The sequence below is a fragment of the Nannospalax galili genome, unplaced genomic scaffold (genome assembly GCF_000622305.1).
Source record: "Nannospalax galili isolate Female #2095 unplaced genomic scaffold, S.galili_v1.0 scaffold469, whole genome shotgun sequence".
NCBI classification, from domain to species: domain Eukaryota; kingdom Metazoa; phylum Chordata; class Mammalia; order Rodentia; family Spalacidae; genus Nannospalax; species Nannospalax galili.
In genome coordinates this window covers 1,216,187-1,228,099 of record NW_008359443.1, presented here as the reverse complement: position 1 = coordinate 1,228,099, position 11,913 = coordinate 1,216,187, and positions in this window count along the sequence as shown.

The following is an 11,913-nucleotide window of genomic DNA, read 5'->3' as shown; positions in this document are numbered from 1 at the left end:
GTGTAAGAGCCAACTTTCTTGACCTTCTTTATTGGTATATATTCATTTCACATTGATTTCACAAAAGCAGTGTTTTTCAAGTATATCTTATATTCTGATCATATCCATTTAACCTCTCCATTTCACCTTTTCTTTCCTATTACTTGTCCTTCCCCCAGATTAATCACACACAGACACAAAGACACACACACACACACACACGCACACACACACACACACAGACACACACGCACACACACACACACACACACACAAATGCACTGGACATGTCCCCACCACCCTTAAAATGCTACAACCAAGCAAAGGTCAGTGGCACGATGATATTGGACCCAGAGGATGGAGTCTGCACCCTCGGGAGTCTTTTCTGGTCTTTCCATCCACCCTCTGCCCCACTCACTCTTGGAAACTCGAGGTTTTCGGGCGGAATTCCGGCAATGGGGAGAAAGGTCAGACTTACCTAACTCCTCCGGGCTGCAGGGCGCAGGAGAGGCGTCCACAAAATCACTGTCTGGGAGAAGAAAAGCAGAAAACAAAAATTAAACCGAGGCAACCATCCAGTGCGAATTGATCTGCGAGAGCGCTGGTCCCGATAAAAGATAAAAGCGCAGGGCTGTGTCTGCAGTGGTTAGATTCCGTGAACCCAGGGCCATGCGGGATTTGACCCACCTCATCCACTGGGTGTGAGGACTCGCCAGAAAAACTCGGGGGGGTCCCCAAAGGCACCTCATTATCCAGGAGCCCGCAGGCGCGCACCAACTTTCCTTGGATAAGATTCCCTCAAGGCTCCCCAGGCCGGGCGCACCAGGCTGTGACCCCCATCATCTGCCTTCAGCCCTCTGGGCGCATAGCTGGGTCAGACCCCGCGTGGACACAACAGCTCCGAGAAACCCCAAAGTTTTCCCGCAGTCTCAGATGCTCGCGGGGACGCGCGGAGGTGGCGAGCTTCCCGTGCCCACCCAGCCCCAGGCTGGCGCGCATCGCCGCCAGTTGCTAGGCGACCGTGGCTCTCACGTGGTGCGCGCTGACTCCCCGCTCCCTGTTGGAGGGTGTCCTCCCGCACCCCAACCCTTTTGTCCATTTATTAGAAATGAGAGCATCGCCAGCGCCCCCAGGAGAAAAGATCTTCAGAGCTTGGATCTGTCTTGCAGCAGTCAGGACCTGCTCCGGGCCCCCTCACCCCATCTCTCTTCTCTTTAACCTGAATTCTGACTCCAGCCCAAGCTTTAGTCCCTCCTTTCTGAGAACACTTGGTTTAACTGCGGGGAATAATTAGGTCTCCATTTCAGAGGTAGGGTGGCTGGAGCTGGATGCTCCAGAACTCAGGGCACCTTGAGGGTGTGCTGATGGGCAGAAGTGAGGCCTCCTCTATCACACTTTGACTGGTTTCAGATACAGAATGGAGGAGAAGTTTCCCTCTGAGAGCTCTAACTAGTGTCTGGCTGTGGGAATCTCCTTGTCTGGGTCACTGGCAAGAATAATTGGGCAGAGGCATGGTGTGCTTCCCCACAGAGCTGACTGTGGTGGCTCTGCCAGGGCGGCTCTGGGCTTTTGGATCTAAAGAACTCCAGAGACAGAGCCCCATAGACTGTGACCCCCCACCAAAAGGGAAGGGGAAGGAGGAGGAAGTGCCCTCTCTTCTTCCTTAGAGGACTGACAGATGGCCACTCAGTATTGCCTGGGCTTTCTGTGGTCTCAAAGTGCCCAGAACCCAGGCTGCAGTGGCCTAGGCCTGGGATCTGCATCAAAGTGTGCTCATCCTGAGAACAGCCAGCTCCCGGCTTTCCACTCCCAGCTTTTGGGTTACCTGGAGGCTGGAAGGAAGCACTGACCCTGCTTCCCTCCTGGAGCCCAGAGAGGAGACAGTCCTTCCGCATCAGGACAGCCCATGATCTTGAGCCATGGCTCATCTGGTTAAGACTTGGAGGCTGCTACTGATGATCGTACCTCCCAAGTCAAGGACTACATATGCAGGGATGCATGTCCACACACCAGCCACCCCCTTCCACCCCAGGACCCTCCCACTCGCTCTCCGCAATTCCTGCTTCATCACCAACAAGGTTGCTTCTGCAAGTCTCCAGCCTCTTGTCTGAAGGTTTCTTTGAATTTCCTGCTCTGTCCAACCCCAGCTCTCCTGGACAATCACAGACCATGTTCCTTTGTCATCTCATTTTGGCCAGGCACAGACCCCTGGGTCATTCTGTCTTTTGGGGAAGGAATTGCCCTCTGGCTCACTGCTACTGTCCTCGGTCTCATTCCTGTGACAACTCTTGCTTCTTCCGTTCCTACATAATGGATTCTTCTCAGCCTTTCTCTGCTCAGCTCTTTGATGCTCTCTCATCCCTACCTGATCCACCAGCCAGCCCTACTGTTACAGCAACACTATCTATCCCCAGCGTCAAGGCCAGCATTCTGCTCCTCCACCAGCATCTCCACCTTTTCTAATTCATCCCCTTGGTTCTTTAGTCTACAGTCTCCTTGATTCTACCAGAATCTATAATCAACTTGTCCAGGACATTTTCTCTGACCTTCCCTCCTCCCCTGACCTCCCTCCCCTCTTGAGCTCCCAACTTAGTTTCCAGGTTGTCCTACCATTTCTCCTTTATAGGAAAGACATAAACGAAAGACATAACTCTGATGGTTCATAGGTGCCTCGAGCCAGCTTAGGTCCAGCTACAAAGGAACAGAAAACACTGGACCCTGCTGATGCCTGGCAGTCTGCCTCCACTGCAACTCTGCTGAGCTACCCCCACCAACACACACACACACACACACACACACACACACACACAAAGCTGGGAGTTTAGAGTAGGAAATTACTAACAGCCAAGCTTGCCTAAAGACCTGCAGATGTGACAAGGTCATTCATCTGATAAGTTTTAAAATAAACAGGATGTGAAGCAGATGACCCCATGTATGGACAGTTTTTGTTGAGACAACAAAGGGAAAGGTAAGATCTAGATGACACGTGAGATTGCACCCTCCTGATTACTCAGAGAGAAAAGGGAGGAAGGGCCATGTGTTAGGGTTTAAAGTTGTTCTCAGGACTCAGATTGCCTGCCATTCTGCACTGATGTTGGACCTCACTAAGTTCTAAAATAAACTGCTCTGATTTCCCTGCACTAAGTCCCCAGTGCTCTTGTTATGAAGTGAGGATCTTTGTTTTTAAATCCACAGTTTTCTCCCCTCCTCTCCTCTCTTCTCACAACCCAGCAACCCCTCCACACTTTACTCTCTTGCCCTCCTATTCTATGGATGAATCTTCCATTTCCCATCCAAGGCCAATTCCACTGTGGGCCAGATCCTTCCAAGTACTTTCCCCTCTTCCACTTACACTAAAGCTCTCCTTTGTAGCAAGCCATTCCCGTTAAGTACATAGACATGCTGATTTCCCACCTTAAAAAAGTTTCTTTTGGGACTGGAGAGATGGCTCAGTGGTTAAGAACACTGTTCTTGCAGAAGACCTGGGTTCGAATCCCAGCACCCACGTGGCAGCTAACAACTGTCCGTAACTCCAGTTCCAGGGGATCCGACAGCCTCTTCTGTCCTCCGTGGGCATTGCACGACACGGATGTACTTACCTACATGCAAGAAATACACACATACACACAAAATAAAAATAATAAAATATTTTTTAAAGTTCTTTGACTTCACATCTCTCTTGAGGTACCACTTTAATTCTTAGCTGCCATTTACAATAACGTTCATCAAAAGAATTGTCTCTGTTAGTAGGCTCATTCTTCCTTTTGCTCTCAAAGGCGATCCCAAAACAAGCTTCTGCCCGAGAACTTTGCTGAAGTATCCTCTTGCTGTTACTGCTTATGCAGTCCTTTCTTGGTTCTGTTAAGCGCAAGACCCTGGTTCTAATACCAGCTGCACCATAGCTGATAATTGCAACGAGTCTTCATTTCCTATCAAAAATGGAGATCATGGGGGCCAGAGAGATGGCTCAGCAGTTAAGACCACTCGCAGAAGACCCAGGTTCAAATCCCAGCACCCATATAGTGGCTAACAACCGTCCTTAACTCCAGTTCCAGAGACACATAAAATAAAAATAATAAGGAGCTGGAGAGATGGCTCAGCGGTTAAGAGCACTGACTGCTCTTCAGAGGACCTGGGTTCGATTCCCAGCACCCACATGGTGGCTGGAAACTGTCTTTAACTCCAGTTCCAGGGGAATCCGAAGCCCTCTTCTGACTTCCAAGGCATTGCACGACACGGGTGAACTCACATACATGCAGGCAATACCCTCGTAAATTAAAAAGAATAAATAAAATATTAAAAAAATAAATAACTACATCAAAATGGAGCCCATACTATCACTTAATAACTGTTTGTTGCTAGAGCAGAAATAGTTAATGCACAAAAGCCCCAGAAGCGAGATGGTCAGATTGCACAACTGAATAGTTGTTAGATCTTCCTGGATACTATGCACCTTTACGGCTCAGGCCAATAAGCTTGTTTTATTCCTTTAACGATTTGTGAGTTATAGGAAGAAAAATACCACGAAGTATGCTCAAATTAAAGGGATGTACATTGTCACCAGCATGTGGTTTGTGTTCTAATAGCTGGTTGCATGGTAACAGACATCCCCCTATGAAGAGTGCTATGGTTTGAATGGGACTGCTCCCTTCAAATACATGTGCTAGAAATGTGGTCCCCAGGTCTACCAGACCATGAGGACTGCATCTGGGACATAATTAGGGATCTGAAGAACTTGTGAGGTGGGGCTCCCATGATGCATTAATGACTCCGTAAGTAAGGAAGGAAACTCAAGCTGGCACACTCTCACTGTCTCTCCAGTGATACTTTCCACCATGTTAGGAAGCCCTAGGAAGACCCTCATCAGATGTCGGGCACATGCCAGCCACATGCTTTGCCAGCTCCAGAATCATGAAGCAAGCAGATTTTTATTATGTGTTGCCTAGCTAGTCTCCAGTGTTTTGTTATAGCAACAGGAAAAAACAACAAATGTTCCATCAGGTAATTAGGTTCTAGAACCTGCCAAGCTGTTCCATCAACTGCTCTAATCCCCACTGGACGCCCCTTGATTTTTCATCTAAATGGATGAATCCTAAGCCAAGAACTTTCCTTTAGTTACTTGAGTTTCCTAATCAACTGGAGGTTAATGAGAAAACATGTTTCTTATTCAATATTTATTACTGAAAACATTTTAAACATATGATTTCAGTTTTCTATCTTATGAACTAGAACAGAGTAAACAATAATGTTTCCTGGCAATCAAACTGATGTTTATGCCAAGCCTGTGGCACAAGCCTGTAATCCCGACACTCTGGAGGTTGAAGGAGGAGGACCGTGAGTTAGAGGCCAGCCTGGGCAACACAGGGAGACCCTGACTCAAATAAGCAGATGTTGCCAGGAACCATGTTTCCAGCACTGACACTATTTCAAGATGTACAGATGCAGAGCTGATCAGTGACAACTGTCTGATCATTTTTTTCTTTTTCCATTTTCATGGGAAGTTCATGGGGTGGGTGGGGGGCACATGTGTGGGGTGGGTAGTGCACATGCATGTGAAGACCCGAGGTTAATGTCAGGAAATTATCTTCCACCACTCCTGTACCTCACTGGCCTATTAGGAAAAGCACAGAAGGCTCAGTGCTTATCACGTGTGGTTTGGAGCATGCCAGAGTAATAGTTTTTTATGTCCGAAGTGGAAAGTGGTTGTCCTGCTGCCTTGGCCCCTGCAGACAGCAAGAGGGAGCCCTGCTCCCATTTCAAAGGCAGAGTATATGAAAGAGCTGGACATGTGGGGAGAAAGCAGGGAGGAGAAATCTTGTGGCCCAGGTGAGGTTTTCCGTCAATGAAGGCTAAACAGAGGGATGGCATCTCATGGCCGCTGTTACTACGGTCCTGACACATGAGGAATCCAATGGGCTTTTGGAAGGCCGTTTATGACCTACCTCCTAACTTAATTCTAATTGTCTTAGATCTAAAAATAATTTGTATTGGATAAGCACATGCCATTTAATCCAGGTAAAGGAGACATTTAGTACCTATAGATATAAACTAAAAAACAAAAGCCCCCTTCAAACCAATCTATCCCCAACCTGAAATACCTTCCAACCTATCCTAATCTCTACCCCAGAGAAATATTTTTAGGCATATTTAAAGGTTTCTGTGAGCTAGATATGGTGACTCATGCCTGTGATCTTACCACAAAGAAACTGAGGCAAGAGCAGTGACCTGCAACAGTCAAACTCTTATTTCTTGGTTTGGAGGTACGGCCACATAGCTACGCTGGATCTCAGCTCTATTTCTAGAGCTAAGAGTCTACTCTAAGTGCTTTTTAGGATTACTAGAAGAGGAGTTCTCAGGGCTGGAGAGGTGGCTAAGTGGTTAAGAGCACTGACTGCTCTTGTAGAAGACTCAGGTTCGATTCTCAGCACCCACACAGTGGCTACAAACCATCCTTAACTCCAGTTCCAGGGGAATCAGAAGTCCTCTTCTGAGCTCTGCAGCATTGCATGACATGGGTGCACTCACATTCATGCAGGCGATACACTCATACACATAAAAAATAATAATTAAAAATATATACGTATATATAAAAGAGGAGTTCTCAGCAACCTGCCCAACACTACAGTTTCCTACATGATCCTTTTACACAGGAACTCTAGCCACGAGCATGCCCTGAGCAGTGTGGGAAGGCTGTCAACCCCTGGCCAGCCTTTGTAGCAGAGGGGCCAGGGCCTGTCCTGAAGCTCTGCTTGGAGCAGGGGCCAAAGAGAGAGCTTTGATGGGCAGCTTTATTAGGAGGGCCTGCTAACGGTTACACATCACTTAGGTAGGGGACAAAAGGTTAGACCTTACAGAGATCGGCTTCTTCCTCCAAGATAGGGGAGGGGCTCAGTGCCATATGGGAAGAGATTTTATCCAGCCAAGGTATGCTACTTATTCTCTTACCAAAACAGAGCTCCAAGCTAAGTGTGCCTGCTTACACTTGTAATTCAAGCATCTGGGAGACGAATACAGGAAGACTGATTGCCCTGAATTTAAGACCAGCGTGGACTACATAGTAAGTTAGAAGTCAGCCTGGTCTGCAGAGTGAGACCCTGACTCAGAAAACAAACAAAAGCAAAAAGCACTGTGCAAATGTCTTCATAAGCTGGACTAGTGGGCAGGGTTCACTCGGATGGTGAACAGCTTTCCCAGCCCAGGGCTGGGGAGGTCGTCAGTTGACAGGAGTGAGCTCAGCTCCTGCTGTGGCCTCCTTGACACTGCCCTTTTCCCATTTTTTCTGCAAGCAGCCATCTGCCTCCCGGAGGCCTCTGCAGTCAAGAGCAGCGCATACTGAAAGCCACCTTCCTACCTCCTCTGCCTGGAGCATGAGAGGCAGGCTGACTGGCCAGGGAGGGGCAGATGGTGACTTCTCAGCATGGGTTCCTACTCTACAACCTCATCTCTCCTCTGTGCCTCTTAGGACAAGCCAGCAGATGTCACAAGGACAAGCCCATGCCCACCAGGAAGGTTTCATCAAACATAAATTTGCAACTAATTGGTGGCTACATTAGCTCCTGGGCTGAATTGGCCCAGAGGATATTTCTCTTTTTTGCTTAAAGTTTAATACCCTTTCTTTTTAGCAAAACCCACTGTATAGTCCCTGATGAAAAGGAGAAAGAAGACAGTTGCTTTTTTCTCCTCTTAAATAAAAGCCACAGCTCACAGTCTACATCTCACCTGAAAAAAAAAAAAAAAAAAAAGGTTACCCTCAGCAGAAATGCACATGAGGGGGCAGGTTGTTAAGTCTACAAAGATTCACCTTAGAAAAATTAAGTATCACCTCCATGGACTAGCAGTATAGGAGATACTGTTAACAAAAGCAAGACGCTTTGGAAATGTGTATGCAAATTGGATACATCCGTCCTCCTGTCCCGTTCTGGAGGCAGATACGGCCAAACATCACATCAAAGGAAATAAATTCCGGCTGAGCCAAGACGCACGGAGAAGGTGTATGGGGATGTGAATCAGAATAAACACACAGCCAGGCCCTAGAGAGGGAGATCACTCACTTCCCACTTACACTCAGCTGGATCTATTGAGTTAAATCAGACAGAACAAACTGTGTTGAGATCAGGGGAAGATACAGTGGTTATAATTGAAATTGGCAACTGAGCCATTAAGAAACACAGTCCAGAGGATGAACGTGTGTGCCAATACACAGAGACCACCCTGCTCTAAGGGGCCCAGGGGAGAACTGCTTCTCCCAGAGATGCCAATAGACTCTTCCTGGGCTGCCTGAGTGCCTGTCTCTGTCCACAACGATGTGGCTTTCCCAAGAGGTCACCTTAGCAGTCAGCAGTGTGTGTGGTGGGGGGACAGAGGACTTCACTTTAGGCCTGGTTTTGCCCCTTATCTTTGGTAAGACCCCAAGCTATGCTTGAGAATACTGAAACAGGAAGTCACGGGAGACAGCCTATCATTTCCATCTTCAAATATATAATGTGCAGGAAAAAAAGCATCAAAGTCACAGGAGAGTGATGGTGCAAGAGTGCATCACCTTTGAACTGATGGAGAAGTATCAGCCGGGACACAGCTCTGGACTATCACAAGGAGCCGGACTGAGTTCTGCTGCCATCTGTGTGTAGGTGGGGCTTCACTCGATGGCCTTTCCGACTCAGTTTCCTCATCTCAAACGTGGAAACCAGAATAACTAACTACCTCACAAGAGTCTAGTGAGGGCTGTTTAGTTTAGCTTGGTTTAGTCCAAGATGGTCTTCCTGTGTAGCCCAGGCTGGCCTTCAACTGTGTTGTAGTCTATCTAGACTGGCCTTGAACATGTGATTCTCCTGCCCTGCCTCTATCTCTTGAATTACAGGTGTGCACCACCTCACCTGGCCTCAGGAGGGCTGTAAAAGTGGGGTGACGTACAAGACAGTGCTGGGCACACCGACAACACTCAGAAAAGATTGCTCCATTCCCTACCAAAGTTCCGCATTCTCCCTGACCCCGAGAGGCACCAGAAGGGAAATCTGCTCCTTCCTGTCAGCTCACACTGGAAACCATACCCCTGACCTGTGCTTTACCTACCTAAAGGCTGGGCTTCCAGGCCTTCCTGCCTCTCCGCTAAGGAGGAATGCAAGCCAGAGGAGTCCCCCAGCCTCAAGGTCCCAAACAGCTGAGTGAGCACAGCTAGAACAGGAAGAGATGAACATCCTCAGTTGATTAGGCAATCCTGAGCCACTCCCTAGCCCCCCCCCCCCCCCCCCCCCCCCCCCCGACCAAATCCTACACATAGGATGTGGTGGGTAGTAAACCAAAGCACTGGACTGCAACAGATCAGGTGAGGCTGTGGCCAAACACTGACCCCTTGTGTTTTGTGTCAGAGACTGTATACAATTTCACTTGGAAAATGTGCAACAGATTCTAAGTCAGTTTGAAAACCCACTGGCTCAGGTCCTTTGAAGTGTTTGAAGGAGCAAAGGAACTAAGAATGGAAGAGGGACTTTCCTTTGGAAACTCCTTATCAACCCACAGACACCTCAGGCCTTCCCAGCCAACTTCCTGGAGGCAGCCCCTCCCTAACCTCAGCCTGGAGATGCTTAGAGGGTTAGGCAAGGGCAGCTGTGTACTGACCCACCCGAAGGTCTGTGACTCATCAGGATGACTGAGCCTCCCTGGCATGAAGTGCAGCTCTCTGGGGCTCCGCTGAAGCTAAGAACACAGTCCCAGGGCTGTGAACACTTGAAGACAGTCCCTGGAACTTCACTAGAAATGCAGATTCCACTAACCCACATCCAGCCGCCAAGCAGAGCGACTGGCAGCAGTCAGTGGCTGTAGGTGAGCTAGAGAAATGTGGTAGCCAGACCCAGAGACTCAGCAAGCAGGTGGGCCGAAGTCCTGCAAAGTGCCAGGGGGACAGATGCAGGCTGGCTGCGTGGTACATCAGCACTGTGGGCTTCCTGGTTCTGCTCACAGCAAATTCTCTGCTCTATGCAGCAACTAAATGGCCAGCCATGAAAGTCTAACTGGATAACAGGGTCTTAAATTCCGCACGCAGAATGCTGGAGAGTGGCTGGTGGGGCAGCAGTCTGAGGTGCCTGGGGAGTGCAGAGCCAGGCTGCAGCCTGTCACAGCTGAATGGCCTTGGGCAAATTCTCAACCTTTCACATCTCATTTCTCTCTTTTTTAAATTTTTTAAAATATTTTATTATTTTTATGTGTATGTGTGTATCGCCTGCCTGTAGGTAAGTGCACCCATGTCGTGCAATGCCCATGAGGACAGAAGGGGCCATCAGATCCCCTAGAACTGGAGTTATGGACAGTTGTTAGCTGCCATGTGGGTGCTAGGATTCGAACCTGGGTCTTCTGCAAGAACAACCAGTGTTCTTAACCGCTGAGCCATCTCTCCAGCCTACACACCTCATTTCTTTATTCCTCAAATGAGAATTTTTTTAATGAAAATTTCTTGAGATAGTCTGTATCTATACAAAAGGGCTTAGTCTAGGGTCAGAAATAGTATAATTTAGATAAGTAGATAGATGATAGAAGATAGATAGACAGATAGATGATAGATAATATGTGTAATCTTTCTTCTTTTTAAAATTTTATTATTTTGATTTTTTTATGTGTCTGTGTTATTGCCTACGTGTAGGTAAGTGCACACATGTAGTGCAATGCCCCTAGGAGCTCAGAAGAGGGTGTTGGATCCCCTGGAACTGGAGTTGAAGACTGTTGTTAGCTGCCATGTGGGTGCTGGGATTCAAACCTGGGTCTTCTGCAAGAACATTCTGTGTTCTTAACCACTGAGCCATCTCTCCAGCCCATAGTTAATCTTCTGTAATTTAAGCACTTTGGACTTAACTCTGACACAGTGGGGTTAGCACAGTTGGTTTCTGAAAGTTTTCTCATCGTGCTTCAAGACTTCACCAGGCTCTACTCAGTCCCTTTGGGGTATGCACCTTTTAAATCCCAACCCAGGCTTCTGAGATTCGCCCACTACCAGCTGCCCAGGAGGACTCCCGCATTTCTGCCAGGCCTTATTTCAGCCCTCGGCTCTGGGCACTCCCTCTGCCGTCAATACGGCCTCACTTTCCACCATGGCAGACCAATTATCTGGGCTGGGAGGCATTTCTGCCAGGCCTTATTTCAGCCCTCGGCTCTGGGCACTCCCTCTGCGGTCAATACGACCTCACTTTCCACCATGGCAGACCAATTATCTGGGCTGGGACCTGATTTTAGACTCTGCTCTCTACTCCCCCCGAACTAAGCTCCATCAGCCTCAGAAGCTCATCCCCCACCTGAGAGCCGAGCCTCCCCTGTAGACAACCTCAGCACAGATCTGGGGCCCTTCTTAAGGTCAGGCTTGCCCCAAGGTGCCAATCTATCACAGGGTGAACTCACAGAAGGATATGGTGGTTTGGTCTCAGAAAGCAGGGCCACACCTGTGTTTCCACAATCACCAAGGATTCTTTCAGTTCCAAAGTTCTACAATGGGTGACTGTATTGTCTAGGTTACAAAGGCACCAGTGGGCAGGCAAATCCTACTGACGCCACCCGTCTGCCTTCCAGGCCATTGGCTGCAGTGCTGTTGGTATGCTGGTAGAAGAAAATGTGAGCCACATGTGCGACCACCAAGGCCAGCACACACTGGGCACTGACCCACCCATCACACATTATGTCATCGGCACCTAGGCTGCCACCTACCAAGTAGCACCATATATGAACAACGTTGGATTTTTTGGTGTTTTTGATGGGTTACAGCAATGTTTCCTCCCTCACAGAATCTGACCTCAGAGCCTCCCCCACTCATGACCTTGGTGGGAAGAGATCCTCTGGTTTGGTGTAGAAGCTGTTGATGTTTGCTCTGGAAGTCATTCCAGAGCCGCTGCCCCCCCCCCCATCTCGTTTCTATGCTTGGCATCTTATATATGCCTGCTAATTTCCTCAAATGAA